Source organism: Coturnix japonica, chromosome 11, assembly GCF_001577835.2.
Source record: "Coturnix japonica isolate 7356 chromosome 11, Coturnix japonica 2.1, whole genome shotgun sequence".
Lineage (NCBI taxonomy): Eukaryota > Metazoa > Chordata > Aves > Galliformes > Phasianidae > Coturnix > Coturnix japonica.
In genome coordinates, this window is record NC_029526.1 from 5,853,158 (window position 1) to 5,875,508 (window position 22,351).

At 38.8% G+C, this 22,351-nt stretch overlaps 1 long non-coding RNA gene across 1 annotated transcript in view; it reads left to right on the top strand.

Moving 5' to 3' along the window:
* The first annotated feature begins 18,313 nt into the window (after positions 1-18,313).
* LOC107319005 overlaps positions 18,314-22,351 on the top strand; it is a 49,144-nt gene continuing 45,106 nt past the window's right edge. Inside the window, exon 1 of the long non-coding RNA XR_001557603.2 lies at positions 18,314-18,460. This is a non-coding gene — a long non-coding RNA (uncharacterized LOC107319005). The remainder of the gene's footprint in view (positions 18,461-22,351) is intronic.

A 22,351-nucleotide genomic window follows, 5' to 3' on the forward strand; every position in this document is an offset into this window, starting at 1 on the left:
ATTCCAATTGCCTGCCCATTGTATGAACTGCCTTCCCAAACATGAGGTAAGCAGACCTGTTTCTCAACTACCTCGTGGTTTATGCTGAGATAACAGCATGTCATGGAAAATTACTTACTTGAATTAACTGGATTTTTGCTTCTTTTTTCACTTCAGAGACTGTCATAGCTTAGACCCCTAGCTTTTCAGATGTCTCTGCTGCAAAAATTCCTCCTAATCCTGGAGTAAGTAATGATGGAGGGAGAATACTTTAGCTGGCACCACAGAAAAAAAACCTCTCTCCTTTGCCTCTTGGGAATGTTTTGGTGTTTGGCTAGTTGCCATGCATGTTGGAATGGGGCATTATCTCTGCTGGGCTGAACTTATGGCTCTAAGGTTTCTTTGGGTTTGTTTGGGTTTGTTTTTAAAGACATGGATACAGCTGTTTCAAATTTCCCCTAAAATATGTTCATTTGGCCTTGCTTGTAATGAGCTGAATTTCATATTGCCTGTACTGAACAGCCAGCTTGCTACACAGAATCTTAACAGCTTTAATAATTCCCCTAACCATCCAATTAGACTAATAATAAAGGCTTAATTACATATCCAGTTAATCATCAGATTTGTTCACTGAATGGCTTTAATTGGTAGATAGAGCTGTTACACAATTCCAGTTTGAAAGCTATCACCCATTTTTGCTCACAGCTATATGCACCCAGTTGTTTTTATGATTGAGACTTGACCGACACTTATTAAAATCATAGTAAGGCTCCAGAGCAAAGAAATACAACCACCAGTGCTGCTGCAGGAGCCTTCCACATCCTAGCACCTGTATTCAAGCCAGGATCTCCCTTTACAGTGCTTTGTACTGTGCATGTTAAAGGAAGTCCAAATATCAAATGACTGCTTTACAGGTTTCCTAAAATGAAACTGTTCTGTATTCTGCCCAGGTAGTTCCCTCAAAATGACTGTTAAAGACTCTGGGACCTGGAAGCCCCTTGGCTTTGTAGGATTCAATAATGCACCACCTAAGCCATTTTGAAATAGATACTTCAGTAGCCCTGAGTCTTTTCTTATTATGGAAACATATAAATTGGCTCATCCTGTAAAACCCTTCAGTTTTAAAAATGTAAAACCTAATTGCCTTATGGACATTCAAAGAATGGAGGCGCTTCTCTAGGGAGATTTTGCACTGAACCAAAAGATGACAGAACTAGTTAGTGATTAAAAAGAAAAGAAGAGTTAACCTCTTGATGCCAGTTGTCAGGATTTCCCCCACATATATTTCTGCCTGGTTTAATTGCTACTGTATTTCTACAGCACAGATCATAATTCATTTTCTTTAGGGTTGAATGGGGTAACTGGCTACAGAAGCCTCATTGTCCCAGTCATTTTCCCTTCATGCTTCCAAACTGACTGCCCTGTCAAACTGCAAAATAATTCCCTTCATTTAATAAGCCTTCCAGTATCCTTAGTTCAGAAGACTTGTGTTCGGTGTTGAGCTCTAGCTGACAATATTGACTTTCACTATATTTTATGAAGGTAGCATTTGAATCTACCTTAGGTGGCGAGAGGAGCCTTCTGGAATGTCAAGAATAATTATTTTGCCTTTGCATAAATAATCCTTTATCAGAGGATAAGAAATGGTGCTATTTTTAGCAGGCTTTACACCCTAGGGAAGTAAATGACACATAAAAATGAACTTTCAAAGTGTTGGTCTATAGAAAAAGGAGCAGTGTGTGACAGGGGGAAAAAAAAGTGAATTTCTGTGAATTAGTACAACTCATTATTTGTGCCATACACACGTGCTGCCTTACATTCCCTGCTCTGTAGCTGGAATATAAAATAAAACCTCGGCAGCCCTCTCCCCAGCCCTCGGTGGTGGCCGCTCTGATTGGAAGCCACCTACAGAATGGCAGAGAGCATCAAGGAGCTGGAAGCTGGGAAACACGCAGAGCAACCGTTTCTTAAAGTGCATGTCAGAAGTTACCTTTAAATATAGTTAAGTGATTTAGGTTTAACAGGCACCTCACTTCCCCCTCACGACTCATTTAAAAACGTGGGGGGAAAAATACAAATCAATAGCACTCTGACTAACTGTGATTCCACGTCTGGATCCTTTACAAAATAGAATAAAAGATTTTTTAAAATGCACAGTTGCCAAACCTCAAGCATGAGAAATGATCCTTCTTCAGTAGTTTTATCTTTAGCATCCTGTGTTTCTGACTGGTGTAGGAGCTGTAGATTGTTTAGTATGCATATTGTGCACAAAGATTGAACGCTGCTAGTGAGAGTGTAGCATGTAGTGTTTCTATTAACTTCAGACAGTTTATGTCTTCACAATGTACATGTGTTTGTGATACAAATCTAATCATTTTTAATATCAGTGTTGTAAAAAAATTAAGGTCCTACGCATCAAACCCTGAGGCCCTCAGGTAGCATTACACAGTATACGTGGTGTATATATCACGGTAGTATTTAAGTGGCACCAAAACTAATAGCTGCAGATCTTGGAAGCCTGTGGTGAATTGTCTCTAGTGAGCTACAGCTCACTCTGCGCTGCCTTATCTTGCATCTCAGTGCATCTCTCTCTGTGAACTGGAATGAGAGCTAGCTTGGTCTGTCCTTTTACAGAGGACAGGAAAAGTGCTCCTGAGCAGAGCCTGTTCATTCCCTGTGTGCCCTCAAATGCTCAAGGAGGCTCATGTGAGTGCAGTGTTTGGTGTCTTCTGCCTGTGGATTTTCCACCTGGCTGTCTTCTGGGATGTATCCCTAACAAAGCATGTCTTTCATTGCAATAGAGTAACGTAAGTAAAGAGAATTTCTTCATGACTAGGGAGTTATTTCTCACATCTCAATGTTTTTTTGCACTGTTCTTTTTCATAGCTACTGTTATGGAAGGGAACTACTCTCTCCTTCTATTCCAGTTTTTTCATTGGTGAAAATCAGTAGTGCTTTCTGAACTGCTGGACCTTCATCATCGTTTTCAGACAAAATTAGTCTGCTGAATTTCTAAAGGCTTTTTAATAATCAAGATCATGGTATTTCTCTGATTATTTGACTCTGCCATACCGTGCTTACTGTAACCATTCCAGAATCAGGCTGAGATTCCTTTATCTGTATCTCCCATTATGCAGTGCAACACTTTGCTTACAACCATATCAGGAATCTTCCTAGTTTACAATGGTTCATTAAGTGCATACAATTAAGCATCTGCTCAAACTGAAATGTTAAACTTTATGGCATTTGGGTTGACAGTCAAATGTGTTCAATACAGATGCCACATTTTGATACTTGATTTTTAATATTATGTGACCTCTAAATCAACTTTTTCTGCCTTATTTTTTTCCTTACCCTTGCTGATTTAATCCCAGCAAGAAACATTCAAACTTGTTTCTCCAAAGCCACTTCAAAATTCTGCCCTGGCCCAGCTGTATGACCTGTCATTTTTTTGTTTACCTCCTTTGGAAACGATATAAGCCTTCAGAGCTTTTAATATTCATACTTTACATCAAAATTTTTTCTATCTCCCCATTTACTCAGTTCCATTTAAAACTCTCTTAATTTTTATTTTTATTTTTTCACTCACTAGTGAAGTAATTAGTTCTTAGAAAGCTCATAGACCTGCAAACTGTACCCTGGCTAAGTGAAATTGTCTTATTATCCTATTACTGTGATTTTTACTCTTCTCAGCATGCATCCCTCTCCCTTCCTATTGCTCGTCATGTCTTGTCAAACATTCAAATGTAAGCTCTTTGGGAAGGGCTTTACGTTTTAATGTTTCTTCATAGCTTCTGATGCACTGTAAGAATAAATGAATACTCAAGTTCAGTCTGCTAAAATGTATTTGATATTCCAAAACTCTTCTGTGCTTTGGATACAGCAGAATGAGCAAACTCAGTTTTTGATTTATTTTTTTTTATGTCCAATGGCCTTAACTGCCAAATTATGAATGCAGTTTGCAACTGTCATGGCAGTGGTCTAACCTTTTCTTGGTGCTAACCTTACTGAAGGGCTGTTATAGGAGGAGATAACCTGTTTCCAGATGCTTTTGAGTAGTAAGCCTTACACTGAAGGATAGAGATAGAACTGAGAATGGCTGTTAGAAGCTGGCCTTATCCAACAAGACTTTCAGCTTTTCAAAGCAGAAATAATGTCTTGGTTTAGGCTACACAAGCATGAAGCACAGGTTTGTGACAGACTGCATGAAACTTAGAATGCTGACCGGGATGCATAAGATTAAAGAAGCAGTGGTTTCAGTGTGGAGGCTAAAGAATGTGTTCATATGTTATGGAAAACTAGTGCAATTTTATCTGACACTCCAATAACACAACAAAAACTGTATATTGTATAGGTATTATTAGTGAGTACTGTGCAAATCTGGGGCATGAAAGAAGAAAGGAATGGAGACTTTAAATGTAATATTGCCTTCTGATATCAAAGTGCTACCACTGGATGAAATGCTTAAAATCAAAACTGGAGTAAGAAATGAAGCTGCTCAAACATGTGAATTCATCCTGCTTCTGAATTTGCTTGATAGCAGCTGCTTTGCTGCTAGTTCTGGTTTAAAACATAAATGAGTAAGTGCTGTTTGTGTTTGACTGTCTTTGCTACTGTACTGACTGCAGAGCAACTTCATTTTCCCTCCTCCAAATCCATTCTAATATCAATATATCAAATAACAAAATAGTTTATAGATTGTCACTTAAAATTTTAACCCTTTCTGCCTGTGCTGCGGAGTTGAAATATGTGAAAGGAATCAGCATCTAGGAATTTTATGGGCATTATTGGTCATGTTTTTCATTTAAAGTTATTATTTTTCTCATTATGAAATTATTGGAAGAAACTGACTTTGTACAATTTAGTATTAATGAAAGTGCTATTGCACAAAACTACGTATTAGCCATCTAATTGAAGAACCCGGAGAAGTCTGGAAACTGGATTTGTATAAACATCTAAAAAGCAAATACATATGAAGTGTTCTGAAGATATAACATCTTCTACCCCTGTATACGACAATGTTCATAACTTACTCATACAGCTACTCAGAATTAATTCTTCTTTTTCTTGTGTAAAAGTAGCTTTGCCCATGACTTCAGACTGTTAGGTGAGCTGGCAAGGCTGGAGGGAATTCCTTCTCTTCTTTTATTTTTTAATTAGCAGTCCTTAGTTTCATTCTTGTCTCTTTTATTGCTCTCGCAGCTGCAGTCATGGACTAAAAGTGGGACTGGGTGATGTTTGTGGCACTCAGAGCCTGCTTCTCAGTCTGCTTTCTCTCCCTGGTGACTTCTGGCCACTGGTCCCTGCTTCCCCCCTGAGCTGTGTAGTCAGACATGCAGGCAGAGTTAGAAGCCCTGGGTTTCAAGCAGCTGGACAACAAGGGTCTCCTTCCTAGCTCAGCAGTCAGAAAGTCTCTCCAACACTGGATAGGAGTGACCTCTAAAAGTGGAGCCATTCTAGCAATATTTTGCAAAAGGTAGAAATCAGTGACATCCAATGTTGATTTCCATATTATTATATTTTCATGGAAAGACAGAAATACAGAATTGTAGGGACCTCTAGAGATCACCTACTCCAACCTCCTGCCAAAGCAGGCTCCATACAGCAGCTTGCACATGTGAGTCTTCAGAAGAATCCTGAATATCTCTGGTGAAGACTTCACAATTTCCCTGTGCAGCCTGTTCCAGGGCTTCATCACCCTTGCTATAAAGAAGTTCTTACGCACATTTGTATGGAACTCGCTGTGCTCCAGTTTGTGGCTGTTTCCCCTTGTCCTATTGCCACACAACACACACACACCACTGAAAAAGGTCTGGCCTTGTCCCTTTGCCTCCTGCACTTTAGTTATTTACTGACACCGATCAGATCCCCTCTCAGTATTGTATTCTTGTAGCTGAACAAACCCAGGTCGCTCAGCCTTTACTCATAAGAGAGGCGCTCCAAGCACCTAACTTTAGCTTTTTTTTTGACTTCAACATTTTTTATTTTTTTTTCCCTGACTTTACCGTTAGGATTTTAATATTGCAAGTGTGAGTGTAAAATAAAACTCAACACAGCAAAGGAAAACTTTATCAAAAAAAATTTATCAAGTGAAAATACTGGTGAAACAGGCAGGTATTTTTAGAAGGGCATAGTAATCTGAAATCTAATCTTTTCAGTCTCCTTAAATGTTCTGATATGATCTGCAAACTAAGAATGTTTCTTTAGAGAGTTTTGTTTGTTTGTCTGTTTGTTTTTAAGATGAGAAGTTCCGAGTTCAGGCACCCACTGAGAAAAAAGAATTGGCATCAGATGCAACACTGATTTGTTAGGGATAACTTTTGTCACAGTATGTTGGTGATGCTGCATAAAAAAGATGCACTATTTTGCATGAAGATTTCATTTACAGTCTCATGCATCTTGAAGGCTAATCAATTGCTAGGTCAGTCACACTCTGAAAAGATGCTTTTGTTTTTCACGTTTGTGGAAAAATACTGATGGAGAGCTACAGTAGTAGGCACCGTGTGAATCAAGTGGGTGCTGCCAAACCGTGTAGTCAGAGGCACTCTGTGTAGAGATATGGTCTTTATTGGAGAATTGGGATTAGCCTGTGCAGGAGCCAGGTCTGATAAGCCCCCTGGAGTCTTCAAAGCTGAAGTCACAGAATTTATTATTTCAGAAAACACTGGCTACGGCTTTAAACTATTAAGAATAAAATGGATTTACGGGCATTCACCTTAATTTTAATTCTATATTCTCCCCACTGTAGCTAAGCATCTGATGGACTTTAAGTTATTCTCTTCCATTTTGCAATTCTTACCTCCTGTTTTTGCCTACCATTATGGCATCTCTTTATCGAATAGGCATTTGAGGGTCCCTGCTGCTGCTTATCCTTAGCACAGTATGTTTCTGATTGACATCAACCAGAGAGTACCCAGTGCTGCTAACTTGGGCTGAAAGAACAGGCTAAAGCCCTTACTTGCTCACAAAATCTATCCTGAGAAATGTGCGTAGCTAAAATGGAAGCTCGATTATTTTCTATGGGAATTATTGCTCATGCATAACTGGGAAATGGGGGGAAAATAACATAGCAAGGAAAGCCTTCAGAAAGAGAGAAAGTAGGTGATAAAAATAGGGCATTTTCCTGACTGAATTTCCAGGCTGTACAGCAAGAGGTTTCATTCCTCATTTTTGACCTTAAAAAAATAAAGGGTGAGAGGGATGAGTGGAAATTAGTACATCAGATCGATACTGGTAAGGTTTCTTAAAAGATTTGAAGTTCCTAAATGAAATGCATTTTGTTTTGCATTTCTTGATTACACTGGAACTGGCTGTAGCATGTTTTAAAGCATTCTATAATTCTAAGGCATGTAATGAGACAGTCCACGTCACAGGTTTCATGAGCGTGAAAACTAGTTAGAAAGCAGGCACTGTAATTCCTGATCAACACGTCTGATTTTCAGGCTAGTATCAGCTAGATCTAAACTGGCCAGACAGTCTGATAATGGAATTAGCATGTATATATATGTATGTGTGTGTCTGTTAAAGAAAGAAAGAAACACATAAGTGATTGCTTTACTAATTCAAGAGCATGGGTATTTTTTTTTCCCATGAGATAAAAACTGTGCAACTATAGCATGAAAATGAACGTGCATGCAATAGATGTATCTATTTGTGTGTAAGATAGATTGTGTGTATAATACCAAGCTGTGTAATGTCCAGCGATTTCAGCTATAAGTGAGCCCCATCTGGTGGTGATATAAGGTAAGAGCTATTAGGGAAACTGCAGGGAAAATATTCTTGAAAGACTTTAAATGTCTTTTCAAAAGACAAAAAAATTATCAGATATAAATGTATCAAGGTGAAATGTAATTTCTACTCTAATTTTAATGCTCAGATATGCATTGTTAAGTAATAGTTATGTCTCAGTAAAGAAGTAAAATGTGCATTTGGAAGACTTGTAGATGGTTTTCAGCCTTTTGTGGTGATGGAGTTTTGATGTAAACACTTGGTTATGGTGTAGTCACCTTTCACATCTGATTCAGATAAATGTTAGCAATGCACCTGCTAGAGAGAACAAGAAAAGTGAATCAGCAGAGTAGTACTGACTGGCTGTGCATATGAAATTCCTGTTGAGCATCTCTGTATTGTTGCTCATCTGAAGCTGGCATTAACTACATTAACTTGCTTTCCAGATTAGCAGCAAGCACTGAAGAGTTTGGAATTGTCACAGCAGTATCTTTTTTGGTCTGGTCCCCTAGCAGGACACGGGGAAATGGTTTTAAGTTAAAAGAGGGAAGATTTAGGTTGGATGTTAGGGGTAAGTTCTTTACTAGAAGGGTGGTTAGGCCCTGGAACAGGCTGCCCAGGGAGGTTGTGGATGCCCCGTCCTTGGAGGTGTTCAAGACCAGTTGGACGGGGCCCTGGGCAACCTGTCTAGTAAAGGTGTGTGTGTTTGGTGGCCCTGCCAGGCAGGGGGGTTGGAACTACATGATCCTTGAGGTCCCTTCCAACCCGGGTAATTCTGTGATTCTGTGATATGCAGGTGTGGGAGCTGCTATGCTCCAGCCTTGCATAGGGAGCTGGGCTGGGAATCCATATCCAAAGTGAGATTCAGGTCTGTGTCCACAGATACAGTGTGTTCCACAGGCAGAAACATTTCTTCAAACTTTATATTCTTCTTTGATCACAAAGCTGTACAGAGCTATAAATGTGGCTCATATTCTAGGTCCACTTAATGTTGAAAGTATTTTTTAATGTACTTTTATAAATTGGATTTGTTATTTCATTGAAATTGGGAATGCTCAGATATTTGGTGGGTAGTTAGCTCTGTTGTGACATGAGTCAGACTGCCCACAATGTGGCGATGTGCTCAGCACAGGAACCGAGTGCAGGTGTTCTTGAGTCCTGCAAATAACTGCACAGCACTGGCTGCCTGCTTTTCCCTTCTGAGTGGGGACTGCTGACATGCTGTTGATCCGTTCACATTACATTCATGTAATTTTTGTTCTTCCAGTATGCTGATAAGTTCAGTGTGAGTAGTTTGTGGAGTTTGCTCAGCATGTAATGTTAATCAGCAATGCTCTAACTGCTGTTACATAGGTCTTCCATTTCAGTTGTTCGTTCTGGCCAAAACACTGTATTTTTGTACAAGGGTTTTGTTGTTGTTGTTTAATGAACTGCATAATTTTTAGGTTTACCTGTAAATTGTAACACCAGCATGAGACCCTTTTTTACAACATGCTGTTCTTCAGGACAATTTGAAAAGGATTCTGTTTAAAATATTTCAGAGGACTGGGAAACTGCTTGAACTAATATTTATGCCATTTCGTGTTATCTAGTTGCTATGAATCTCCATAGAGAAGCTATTTCATGGCACTCTGTGTACAGGGATTTTATCAGACATTCCTCCTCCCTTCAGCACCATCTTCCTGTGCAGTACAAGCTCTGTGATTGTAACCCTTTTCCCACTTTGCTGGAGGGCTGATGGGGCTGTGTCTCGAATTCTGACTAGGATGGATGAAATCATGTCACGCTGATGGAATCAGCATTTCTCACAGAGACTAATTTCTGTGCTGGTACTTACTGTTCTCTTTTGAGCTATTTTGACTATGATGTTTTAAAAAGCATGCCGCTTAACTTGTAATAAAAGTGAAAGTTTATAAGAGGCATTCATATAATGGAACTGCTTACAAACTGTTAAGTCCTGTGGCTGCAGCAATTATTCTGTGTGTAGTCAAGGCTGTTTTTCCTCAGCATTTTAGGTCCTTATGCAAAAAATAATGCTAATGTCTCTCTAGGGATCAAGGTTGTCCATTTCTGGTTTAATTTTACTACAGGAGCACAGAAGTTGGTGGCATAGTAACACTTCTTTTGGTTTTGAGTTCATACTGGCAGCTGTTGAAGTCAGAGTTGCTCTTCTCTGTAACAACATTGCATCATTTAACAATGCAGATATCTTTCTTTTCTACCTTTGTATTTTTTAAATGAATTGTGTGAGGTTTTTTTGGCTTGTCTTTCTCTATACAGAGTCTATAAATGACAGCTTTGGAAATGGCTTATGTTTGCAGTAGCTAGCTTTGATACAAAGACTGATCAGATTCAAATGTGATGACATTCCTACCTTGGGCTGCCTTTTGGGTCATAGATTTCAGGATCTGAACATCATTCTGCCAAGGGACACTATAGTCTGTCACATGGTACCTTACGAAGCCTATTTTTGTATTATTAGGCAAAAAAACAACAAAAACAACAAAAAACTGTGAAACGCCACATGATTGGAATCCATGGTACAGAAAAAAATCTGAAATTAGATAAATACAGGGGAACTAATATTGCCTTGCAGTCGCACTGCTATGCTTTTCAAGGAGCATCAGTAACGTGTGGGTGGGAAGCAGTAGTGTGGATATAATCAAACCTAAGAAAAGCAATAGTTGATTGACAGATAACATTTTTAGCATGTGAAGAACTGGACTGGAAGGGAGGGAGGGTGTGATTTGGGAAATTTAATACAGAATATTTTTATCAGAATATTTTTACATCTCCAGGCAGGGTAAATTATCCCCTGGGTGTGACATTTTTGAGAAAACTGAAGAAATTTGGAAAACATTTAGAAGTATAAATAGGCCACGAACCTCAAACTGTTGGTTTGTTGTGGGTATACAATGAATGTTGGATAAAACACCTTCACACAGAAGCACCTCCTGTGCTCATGTCTCCTTACACAATTCTATTGTTTTAATATTGCTCTGAGACTGGTCCAGGCATATAAATAAGGGTATATACAAGGAAACATGCCAAAATGTCCTGCAAATATTTTGTACTTTTTAGTTGACTTTTTCAAATACAGCTGTTACTGAATGGTTTCTTATTAATTAATTAATTAATCTCAGAAATGTTTCTTGAGTTGTATGCTCTAAACATACACAGTCCTTCTTTAACAAAAATAATTGCAAGTTGATGGCTGCCTATAGCATGCTCAGCACTATTTGGAGGAAAAGGTAGCCTATTAATTGGCATTGTTTTAATTATTGTAATTACATTTTTATATCATTTTAGTGAGAAGTCAGATCACTAACAAATCCCTAACACCTTGTATGTTTTACTAGCCAAGTGGAAAGAAGAGGAGGGGGGAGGAGAAAGGGAAACATTTTGTCAGCATCTTTTAATAAAATAAAAATGATGATTTTTATTTATTTATTACCCTTATTAGGAGGCAAAGTTATCACATGGAAGCTCTTCTTTAGAATTCAGTCCCCAGTGACCCCACTGTTGAAAGTAGCATTTTTCAGCAAACTGGAAAGTGCATTTGCTGCGTCTCACCTGTTGTCCAACAGCAGAGGGTGGGAGCAAAGGCTGGGCAACCACATTAAGCCAGACTTCACATTCGGTGTCAGTGTTGGAGCAGGAAGCGCCACTGAGCAGTTCAGGTTGGTACTGCAACTTCCTGAAGTTCAGAAGTTGAAAGGTATTAACATAGTGGTTGATACGGGATGTTTTTGTTTTAATCTTTAAAGAATTCCTGCTCTAATATTTCTGAATTTAGTCCCAAAGTTCAAGTTATCAGTTAACTGTAAAGTTAACTGCATGGTGTGCTTCATGCAGTTTGACATCAGACTTAAAGATTTGCTCAGATTTATAGCATGTATCAGTAGGGATACTTAGTAATACATCTGATAGTTGCAATAATTTCTCATTATCATTTATCATCATTTTTGCAATGTGGCGGCTGAGTGGCTGCAACCCCATATAGCTGTTGCCATTAAAAGATCATTTGCCAGCAATAGCACACGATGCTGTGTAGGTTGCTTCCCAGGCTAGCTCCAGAAGCTAAATACTGTTGCTCATGTGACATTGTCTGCTCACTGTTGGGAGCTGGCGAGTTGTTAATGACACCCATTATACCTATTTTCTCTATAAATCTTGTATCTATTTTCTTTTTCCAGCAACAGTAGTCTAACCTGTAGCTGAGTAATTCTTCAGGTCTGAGTAGTGCTTGGTAAGATCTCCCAACTGTTGTCAGCTGGAAGTTCCATGTCTAGGAAGATAAGGAGGTGACAACTTATGTCGCACTTCTGGTAACTTTTGCAAGGAAGAAAACACTGCTGTAACTTCTTGTTTGGGTAAGGAGCTGTTATCTGTGTTATAACCATTTCATGCTGTGACCTGCCTTTGAGACACTTGTCATTTGGGAAATTATATGAGTTTCTTTTTGGGTTACTGGAATTTGTAGGTGAAATGGATGGTGTGGAGTAGTTTCTACTGACAGAAGTAAAGTCACTGGAGTGTACTTTTACTGGGGGTAGGATGGAGTGACAGGGAACAGGAATCTTAATTTGCTTCCCTCTCAGTGGTACTGTTTTGTCTTTACTTCTATATTGTCTAAATCACTTGAAATTTGTAACTATTTATTTAGTCTCATAATCCCCCTGTGAGTAATTGAGTATCCCCATTTCACAGATAAGGTACTAATTGATTTCTTCACATTACGCAAGAAATTTGGCAGAGCAGAGAATAGAACACATGTCTCCAGAGCCCAAGATTCCCTCAGTAGTTACTGGGCTGTATTCATTTTCTGTGTCTCTCCTGTTTTCCCCCATTTTGTTCCTCTACCCCTATTTTCACCCCTCTCCCCCAATCCATTTTTGAGAAATGTGCCCTGCATTGTAGAGGGTAGGCATAGATCCCCTTTGACTGTAAATGTCAATCGAGAAATGTGTCTTAAAAAGTAAAACTGCAGTTTGGAAACTCAGAGGATACTGATGCTTCAAGGAGGAGGATGGGTGTGTGGTGGCTGTCAAAGGGCAGTGACATAGTTCTACATCAACTGACATCACTTGATGGTCTCTGGATCCCTGCCATTAGCAAGCAGGATTGCATAATAATAAAGAATTCAAAGACCTCTAAAAATGGGTCAGTGCTTTTCACCTTAAAATGCTTCCTTGTTTTCTTGCTGTCATTTTTCAGAGTAATTGCTAAGGATAGATGCACATACAATGATTGATATTTGAAAACATAAAACTGTCATTTCTTTAGAGCTACCACTGAATTACAAGTTGCGTACTGAAAAGCTCTGGGATTTGCTAAGTAGAAATGTTAATATTTGTCAATCAGAGAATGTTCTGATAGATGCCAAAACTAGAGACATTTTTCCCCTACTTAAATTTTAAAATTCAGAAGTGCTACTTGCATAACTTCCTGTTTACTGTGTTTTATAAGAAAACAATTGTTGCTACAGAAGTAATTCACACTGAAAATTAGTTTTACCACCCTAAACCTAATAGATTACATTTTTAGAAGTAAATTATGCAAGAAAGCTTAGTTATATGAGGAGTTTTGTTAGTTTTAGTGGGACTTGTTGCCTGAGGTAAGGGTTGCAAATAAAACGTATGAATCAAAATATTTGTAGAGGAATAAATCAATCTTTAGTAGTAGTAGTAGTAGTAGTACAGAACTTCTGTATAATTTTTCTTTCTCAGTTTCCTGATTTGACTGGTCTTAGGAGAAATAGTTGGGGCAGATTTTCACAGTAACTTCAAGTGTATGCAGACAACAAGTGAATTGTTACACATTTTCAAGATATTTGCATTGCCTTGCCTTGTACTTTACCTTATACTTTAGTTAGCATGACAAATGTATGCTTCATTTCCTTCTCCAAGTTGGACTATGTAATTTTTAAAGCTGCATTGTTTCCTAGTATTTTAGTAGAAATCATTATTTTGGAGTTATAAAACATGTATGTTCTTTTCCTAGGAGGCCAAAATGGCTACAGGTCTTTCAAGTTAAGTACCATACATAATTAGATAATTTTATAAATGCATCTTATTTACCCAGAAGTGATTCCAGTCTCTTGATGACACACAAATAAGGCAGATTTTTCAGTATGTATTTACAAAGCTGCCTGGCCTTTCAGTCAAAATATAGTGTGGTAGCTTACACAAATATATGCTTTAGTACATTTAAGTGGTAACTTGCAGCAGCTGGCTGGGTAACATTTACTGGAGCTGATGCTACTGTATCTGTTCAGTTAAAGACTTAGAAAACAGTTTTAAATGCTTTCAACCTTGTGTCTTAACAATTTTTGCATAGCAGCAGTATTTATTTGGGGGACACAGTAGTACAAACTCACTGTTTAAAGCTAATAGATATCTTTATATGAAGCATGAGCAGATTCATGTTTAATAGGCGCTGAGTCTTCAGTAGCTGAACATTTTAGGTCTGTCCGTTTTTAGCTTTTGTACATTTGTGTCATTCAGAAAAGTTCTTTTATTATTATTTTCTTTGTTTTCTGAGGTGCTGAGCACCACACGCAAAGTGGTGCATTGTGCTTTGAGAGTTTTTGTGTAGCTCTTTGCTAAAAAGCATGGTAGTTTGGGGGTTGAAGCAAGCAAGATCCATGTTCACAGCTGTATGTATGGCAATACAACAAACTGTTGAATGAGAAGATGTAGAGAAGCTTGAAGAGAGACTTTGTTACAAAGCCAAGGTATTTCTTGTCCTCTATTCTACTGTCAGTGTAAGGAGGAATGTGGTTAATTGAGTTGCAGTGATCACGGATCAGGTTCCAGGTGAAACAACAATGTAGTTTGCTGCAACCTAATTTCCTGTCTTACTATCTGGCAGTGTGTTAACTTGGTAAATGGTGATCTTGAGGCAGGAGGGTTGATTTCTTTTTATTTTGCTTATTTATTTATTTTTAATAAAGCAGATAAACTCTTGTGAAAACAACAAAAAAATATTGCTGTTGCTTACAGGAAGCGCATCAAATCCCTTTGCTTGAAGTTCTTCCCTCTGATTGGAGTGAGGGCATGGGAGAAGATGCTAGGAACATAAACATCATACAGAGGAGTCTAGAGCTTTTGTTGTGCTCTGTTCTTTTAAATGCTATGTTATGACTCTGGTAAATTCAAAAGGATTTTCACAGGAGCTGGAGGAGGCTGATATCTTGCTGTCCAGAGAGGAGGAGTTGAATTTTGGGGAGCCATCCATTAATGCATAAGAACAGCAGCGGCTCCTTTGTGGATCTCTGGATCAAAAAGCGTTTTCATTTACTCTTGTTATTTGAACCCTTTGCACAGTAGCTGAGGCTGCTGCTAAGATTATTTTTGTTGTGTTTTTCTTATGTTCTTTGGATTGTTTTCTTGTTCTGCCACCATCCATATTACAGTCAGTTAAGCCTCTTCAAGAACTTTGTTATTGTCACAGTCTCTATAGTACTTTCTCATTTTCAGTGCTTTTCCCTCTACTGGGTGCAGATAAGTCTGAGCATCTGCAGGAGGATTTGGTCTTTTTTTTTTTCTGTGGGTCAGTGAACTGCCCCTGTTGCCTTATTAAGTGCATGCGAGAATTTGAAATTGGGATTTGGTTGTAAACTAGCATCAAAAATAAAAAGGATAGTTTTTTCCCAAGGAACAAGGGAAGACATCTCTTAAAGAATGGAAAAGTCATCTTTTTCTGCACATGATGCATCTTAGCAGTAGATAAGACTCACAGGGACTCATTCTGTTTGACTGGTATATTGCACCAGATTTTTGTTTTCTACTGAACTAAGTGAGTAAATGGAAGTCAAATCACTGTATGTGTCGGCTAATATATGGTTTGAGCTCTATGCACCCTTTGAAGAATGTGCAAAAACAGCTTTTGTATCAGTTCTCTAAGAAAGAGAGAAAATACCAGTGCAGCGAAGTGCAGCTATGGAGAACCATAATGCTGTTCTCCACTAGAAAAACAGACCTAGTTTGATGAAATCACTTCGTATTAATGGTCACATGATTTCAGGAAGACCTGTGAGTCGGTGTGCAGCCTGTGACAGCCCACAAGGCATATGGCCATGGCTGTGCTGATGCTCAGCTTTGTGCTGCACAGATTCCAAGAGGAGCTTGCAGGCTAGTGTCATCTTGAATGTACTGCGTAACATGCGTGTGGGCACGGAGCCCCAGTGCTGCTGGAAGGAGAACAGTTTTTCCTCCCACACTGAATTCAACCAGCACGGCTGAGGCCAGAGCTAAGAAGCATTCCCCAACCTACCCTGTGCTCCTGCTTCCTTAGCTCCAGGCCATTGCTCCTTGTCCTGCTATCTTCTGAGACTGTGAGTAATTCCCTTCCTTCATTTATATTGTTACCTTGAAGGTATTTATAGACTGTGATTGAGGCCCCCTGAGCCTTCTCTCTTTGAGACTATGTAAGTTTAGCTCCCGCAGTCTCTCCTCACACATCTTACCCTCTAATTCCTCTATTGCCTCTTTGTATTTCATCTAATATTTTAAACACTCTTCCTAAACTCAGAGCACCTGAGCCAGCTGTAGTGTATCACTAAGCGGGGCAATGCTATTAATGCCTGCTCAATATTCACTTTCCCTGTAATTCATCCAAGACCAATATTAGCTCATGTGCTTGCACACAGTATTATTGTATGCTCCCATTTTGTCAACTGCTACCAAATATAAAATCTTTCATTCTGCTTTTGTATGTCATACAACAGTGCTAGTGCTGTTTGCTAGTGCTATTTCTCACAGTTATAATTCATCCTTTATTCTTGAAGCATTTTTTACTTGGCTTGATTTGTTTTCTCTGCTATTTTGTTTCCTCTTAATTTGCGACATGTCTACCTTAGTTGCCAGTACTTTAGGTCATCTTGTGTCTAAATGTGGGATGATATGTTATGTCCATGGTGTCCACAGATATTGAAAGACAGCTTTGAAGCACCTCTCAAATATATGTCACTTCTCAGAAGAGGATGCCACTTTTATCACAGCTGAATGTGGGGTCTAAGATTTAGAAATATGTCCTTGTCACCAAGAATTCACCTGCCCCACTGAGAAGTTAAAAAAGATAATAGTGATATTGTGCACACTCAACACCATGGATCAGGCCCAGTAGGACTGAGATTGTAAAAGTAATGATGGTAAGAAGTGGAGTAGGAGTTTATTTCATTGATATAAATGGGGAGTTTCCTTAAGGATGCTGCTACATTCAGAATTGCACTTGTAAATTAGTGAATTCAGTCATGGGACAGAGCACTGTGTCTCTTGTGATGTGCTTATAAGCAAACACCAGGCCTTTTATTTAATTTTTACTAACAAAAAAAAAGAAAAGAAAAAAGTAAGGCTGACTTGGTGTGGAAGGCAAGTGAATTGATGGTAACTAATGAATTAAAGTGATCTTGTGATAGCAGCATCTGTAGTGGACGCTTTGTTATATGAAATAGGGAAAAGACCCTACTGACATATCAAGAACAAAACTCAGGATCTTCAGAAACTGCAGGGCTAAAATTACATGAAATCTAGTAAGGAAATGATGAATTCAGACAGAACAGATCGGCCCTTCAGTATCTGGCAGTGCACACACTCAAAAACTCAGTCACTTGTCCTGCCTGGAGCAGAAAAATATGGCCAGGACATGCATAACTTCAGTAGCTGTTATATTGGTGCTGTGGTGGCTTATGGTACCAGCTTTGTCACTTCTTCACCAGTCTGTCAGTCTGATAAAGTATAACAGTACTTAAGATGCTAATCAGTTGGCATTATAGCAAATTAGATCACTGAATTAAAGAAAATATACTTTCACCATGATTTTTTCACCTTACTATTTGTCTGTCAGCATGAGATCATTATCTCCTGGCAAGGTTCTGTTCCATTGACATTCTCTCTTAATTATATTAAAATGAAAGACAGAAGAAAAATGAATGTTTTGCTGTTTAAAAAGCATTTCTAAAAATATCATTTAGATTTAAAGAACTGTCAATAAAGCAGAGGGGAGATGTTCTTCAGATTAAGTCTAATTGCTCTAGTTAGGAAAGTAAATCAGAGGATCTCTGAAGAAAACAGTTCTGTACCAGCTGATACTAAGATACCTGTCTTAACCTGGTGCATAAATCAATCCTCCTAAAAAGTGACATGAGTGCTTTAATTTCCCCTACTGGACCTTCTCTTTTGGTTGAGTGTTGCAGGTAATAAAAATGTTGGGCAGAGCTCACTAGAGTGGCTCTGCTGATTTTCACTAGAACCTCTCTGAGACCAAATGTAGTAGGTTGGCCTGTCAGTGCACTTCAGTGGATGGTACCTTCCAAAGTGACTGTTGAGAAAAGTGTCATAAGTTAGACAATTAGCATTTTGCGACTAGATGGGACAGTCATGTGCTTTTGTGAGAAAAATAAGGATTTGTCTATTTTTGAGTTAACTAAAGCTATAACTAGTGCCGTATCTGTGATTAGGACTAGTTTGATCTTTTCCTCCATTGGATTTTCTGTATATGAAAAATTCAAGGTCTTTTTCTTCCTGTATCTACCAATTTGCCTTGATGTTGAAAAGATAGAAGTGCCTACTTTTTTAATTTCTTTTTTCTTTTTCACAGCATAACTGATGTGTCTTGCTGTTGCTGGAGATTCTCCATGTCTGAGCAGTTTTACTGTCCAGCTTGTCAGTGACACCCCTGATCACAGTCTTCACATTTGTGTCAGCCAAGATTCATGAGAGTGAGGAAGAGACAGACTGCCAATTTAGAGGTAACATCATTTCCCTATATTTATTATTATAGTTAAGTTATATATGAAAGTGTCCACTAATGGCTTGTCTCATGTAGCTGGTTGGATGGTAGATACAGGTGCAGAACATGGAAGAAACTGACGGCTGTTAACTGCACTGTGCTACAGAGTGATGCCCTGGCAATGTGAAAGAATGCATTAACCGGGCAGTGGCTCCTTTAGCAGGGCAAAGTAGCTTGTTTCAGCTGTAACTGTGTTCAGATGATGAGAGGCATTAAATAGATCACAACTGCAAAACTGTTTACTATAGACAAGTATCTTGAACAAAAGAATGATTTCAAAGGCTGCATTTTTGTTCTACATTCAGTGCACTTACTGGATTATAAACCTTATTTTTCAAGAAACGTTAATATTGCTTTTTCTGCTGTGTGTCTTTTTTTGGAAACAAATTTCTCACTTTGTGTTTATACAACCGGATAAATGTATCAGTTGCTTATCTGCAGCTGAATTGCTGGAAAACAGTTTCTTGGTGGGTGAATGTCTGTGCTGCCATGTAGCACGTAACAGATTTGCCTTCTTGCTGTTTAGAAAATAGCCCGTGGCTATTGACTATGATCAGGATTTCATTTTCAGTATTTTTAGGGCCCTGTTTTCAGAGAGGTTCTAAAAATTGCACAATTGAGCCATGATGTATATGGTTAGGATGATTTATATTTGATCTGTTCATGTTGACAGCATACTACAAATGGTAGGCATTGAAGACCTGTTACAAATATGATTGGGACCAAAGGTACAGCAGAAGCATTTTTTATGTCAGAACTGAGCTGGATGAGAAAAAAATTCTAAACTTTTGATGTAGAAAAAGGGTGTGAGTGTGTTCCTCCCTTCAGAAAACAGAATTTGCAACTTCTCACCTCCATTCAGTCATACTTTTCTCTGCGTGTGTTCCTTGTTACAGAGCTTTAATGTACCTCTGTGTCATCATCCTCAAGTGCTGCAATGGATATTAATGTAATAAGTAACAAGGCGAAGAGATAACAAGTTCCTATGCATGACATATGGGAAGCCAAAATCTGCAGCCAGCACTTTGCTCCCTGAATACTGTCCTGTAGATCTGAGTTCAGAGTTGCACAATCAGTGATGCATGGTTCTGGGAGAGGATAGCTATTAAAGGCTGCAAGGGGAAGGCAGGCATCTTACTGCTGTTCAGATTTAGTAGCTATTTGTGGAGAGGAACAAATGGAATTGTTTACAGAAATCCATTGATTAAAACCAATACATCTTTTGACATAGCAGAAAAATTATTCTCCTGCAACTATCTCTCAGAAGATGGAGCATCAGGAATAAAATGCTCATTCAAAAGTCTAGTAGATTCACTAATCTGGGTCTCCCAAGGACTTCAGGTTGTCCAATAGCTTGATGCAACAGAGTAGCTCAAAGGAAAGTGCTTCCACTGGGATCTATGTACCAGTAGCAATAGAAGCCTTCAGAGCTGTTGGATGAGCAAAGAACTAACAGCTGTTGGATGCAGTGTGCTTTGAGCAGCTTTGTGGGGTACACTTGTGGTTTTTTGTAGTTATAACATATTCTAGATATCAGATCCTGGAGACTGAATAGAAAATTTGCTTTAAGATCTCATTAAACAATATTGTTAGAAGTAGGCATTAGCATTACAATATTCCATAGTATAGATTCTTCTTAGCACTTTACAAAAGGACCTGGGAGTGAATCTGTGCAGTTTTGGCTGAGGTGACCTTTACATACTAGAGAGGATAAAGCCTAGGAAAACACACCATAAACAAGCTTCAATAGGAGTGTTTTTCTCAGTGTTTGTATTCTGATTTAAAATAAAACCTTCTGTAAAAGCCACATTTGGGAAAACACAAAAATGCAGCTAGCCGCGTTATTGACAGTTTGCTGCCAGGAATACAAATCAAAGACTTGGCACCTTAATTTTTCCTTTTAATTTATAATTATAGCCTGCTTGAATCATGTGTGTCTACTGGGCAACACACAACTTTATTCTGGAGGGAAATAACCTTTTGCTTTCAGTCAGTTAAGTGCAGTGTGTTTGGCCCAGAGGCTGGGCACAGGCAGGGTGCCTGGGAGAGCTGAGACTAGACAGCCTGTGTTGAGTCTGGCTTCCCACCAGAGCTGTGTTGTGTGACGAAAGGGAATCTTTACTTTCCTGATCTCCCTCTGGCTTGAGATTTTGGTGCTTTTTGGAGTGGGAAGTACAGGGGCAGGCCAGGTCAAACTGAACAAAGCTGTATGTCTTGGGAGAATCGAGGACTCCAGATTCTGGGGAGTTCAGACTGGAAGAAGATAACAATCTGGAGTCCTCTTAGGCTGCTCCACTCATGCATAAAGTTTTGCTACTGCAAGGGGTAAATACACAATATGTTATTTTGTTCCTCAGGCTTTAGGAAGGGAAAATAACTTTTATCTGTGCTGCTGGAAAACCCTGAGCTGCTCATGACACACAACTTTCTCAGTCAATAGGTGGAAACTAGAGAGCTTTCTCTTCTAAATGATGCCCCTAGAGGTCTGTATGCTTCTGAAAATGTAGTTAGATTTGAATGGCCACCAGTAAAAACTGATTTTCAGAATCTGTGAGTAGCATGATGGCTGGTGAAAAACCTTTAGTCTTGCCACAATTCCTATATATGATCTCAGCTGTTTGAACAACTACAAGGATGTGTCCAGATTAATTTATCCGTATATGACCTACTCTCTTGCCTTTGTCCTTCGACTTTCTCTCCCTCAACATGGCATTTTCTTTTCTTAAGAGGAATAAGCAGAAGCAGCTGAAATATTGCTTCATGTACCTTGCTACAAACGTAACAGTAGCTGATGATTTAATTTAGGACAATTAGAGGGCTCTTTCTGACCCAGCAGAATTAGAAACTGGGGACTACTTATCACTTGCAAACATAGAGCTCATGCAGCAACAGCGCAAACTTCTTCATGTTGGCCCCTAGTGTGACACTAATGTCAACTGGGAGTAAGAGGATTCATTTTGTGGACCCTGCTTCACAACAAAGATCACCTATTGTTCTTAATTGCATTTACTGGTTAGGAGGATATGGTACGACTAGGGATGGTGTTGAAGCTGCTACATCTGTGCTCCCAGGGCAAGGATGCAAGTTGCTTCCAGCCTGAAGAATTGGCACATACAGTTCTTATGGAAAATGAGAACAAATACAGCCCTCCTGCAGATGCACTCACTTCAAGCCAAAGACTTGGAACTGTCAGGCGACATTAATACATACTGCCAAACAACTATGGAAATTTGACACACTGCATTATAATATATTTATAATAGCTTGCACTATGTTGTGATTTGCTCATTAAAAAAGAATCCAGGAAACTGTTTTTCAACTTATTTTCATTTATAAGTGAGCTTGAATTTATTAATATAGAGATTAGTGTACAGTATTACCACTACTAAATTCTGAGTCAAAGAGCTGCCTTTTCACTGAAAATTCAATATAGCCACTGAGTTTTGTACTTGTGATTAATGACATGTATTGTGTAATTATGAAGTATTACATTATTGCACAATATATTTTGTTGGTAGAGATATAGATGCATTTTTCTGATTTGCAGATAGAATTCATTCATCTTTCCAAAATTCAGCAACAGAAGTCTTTGAATCTGCCACCTTTACTGCATACTAACACTATTCACTGGAATCCAGCTGCTGGCACTGTAACAAATTATTTAATACCATTTTATGCTCTTTTTCTGTGAATTTCAGAGCTTTACTTTACAGTTTTCAGGCCTGGAGGCTGCTGTCATTCAGGAAAATACCAGCATCTGTTGCATTTCTTGGGTTGTTTCAATATGGGTGATGATATTTTCAAGAACCTGAACTTGCTAATATTTTGATTCAGAAGAGTGCCAGCTTTG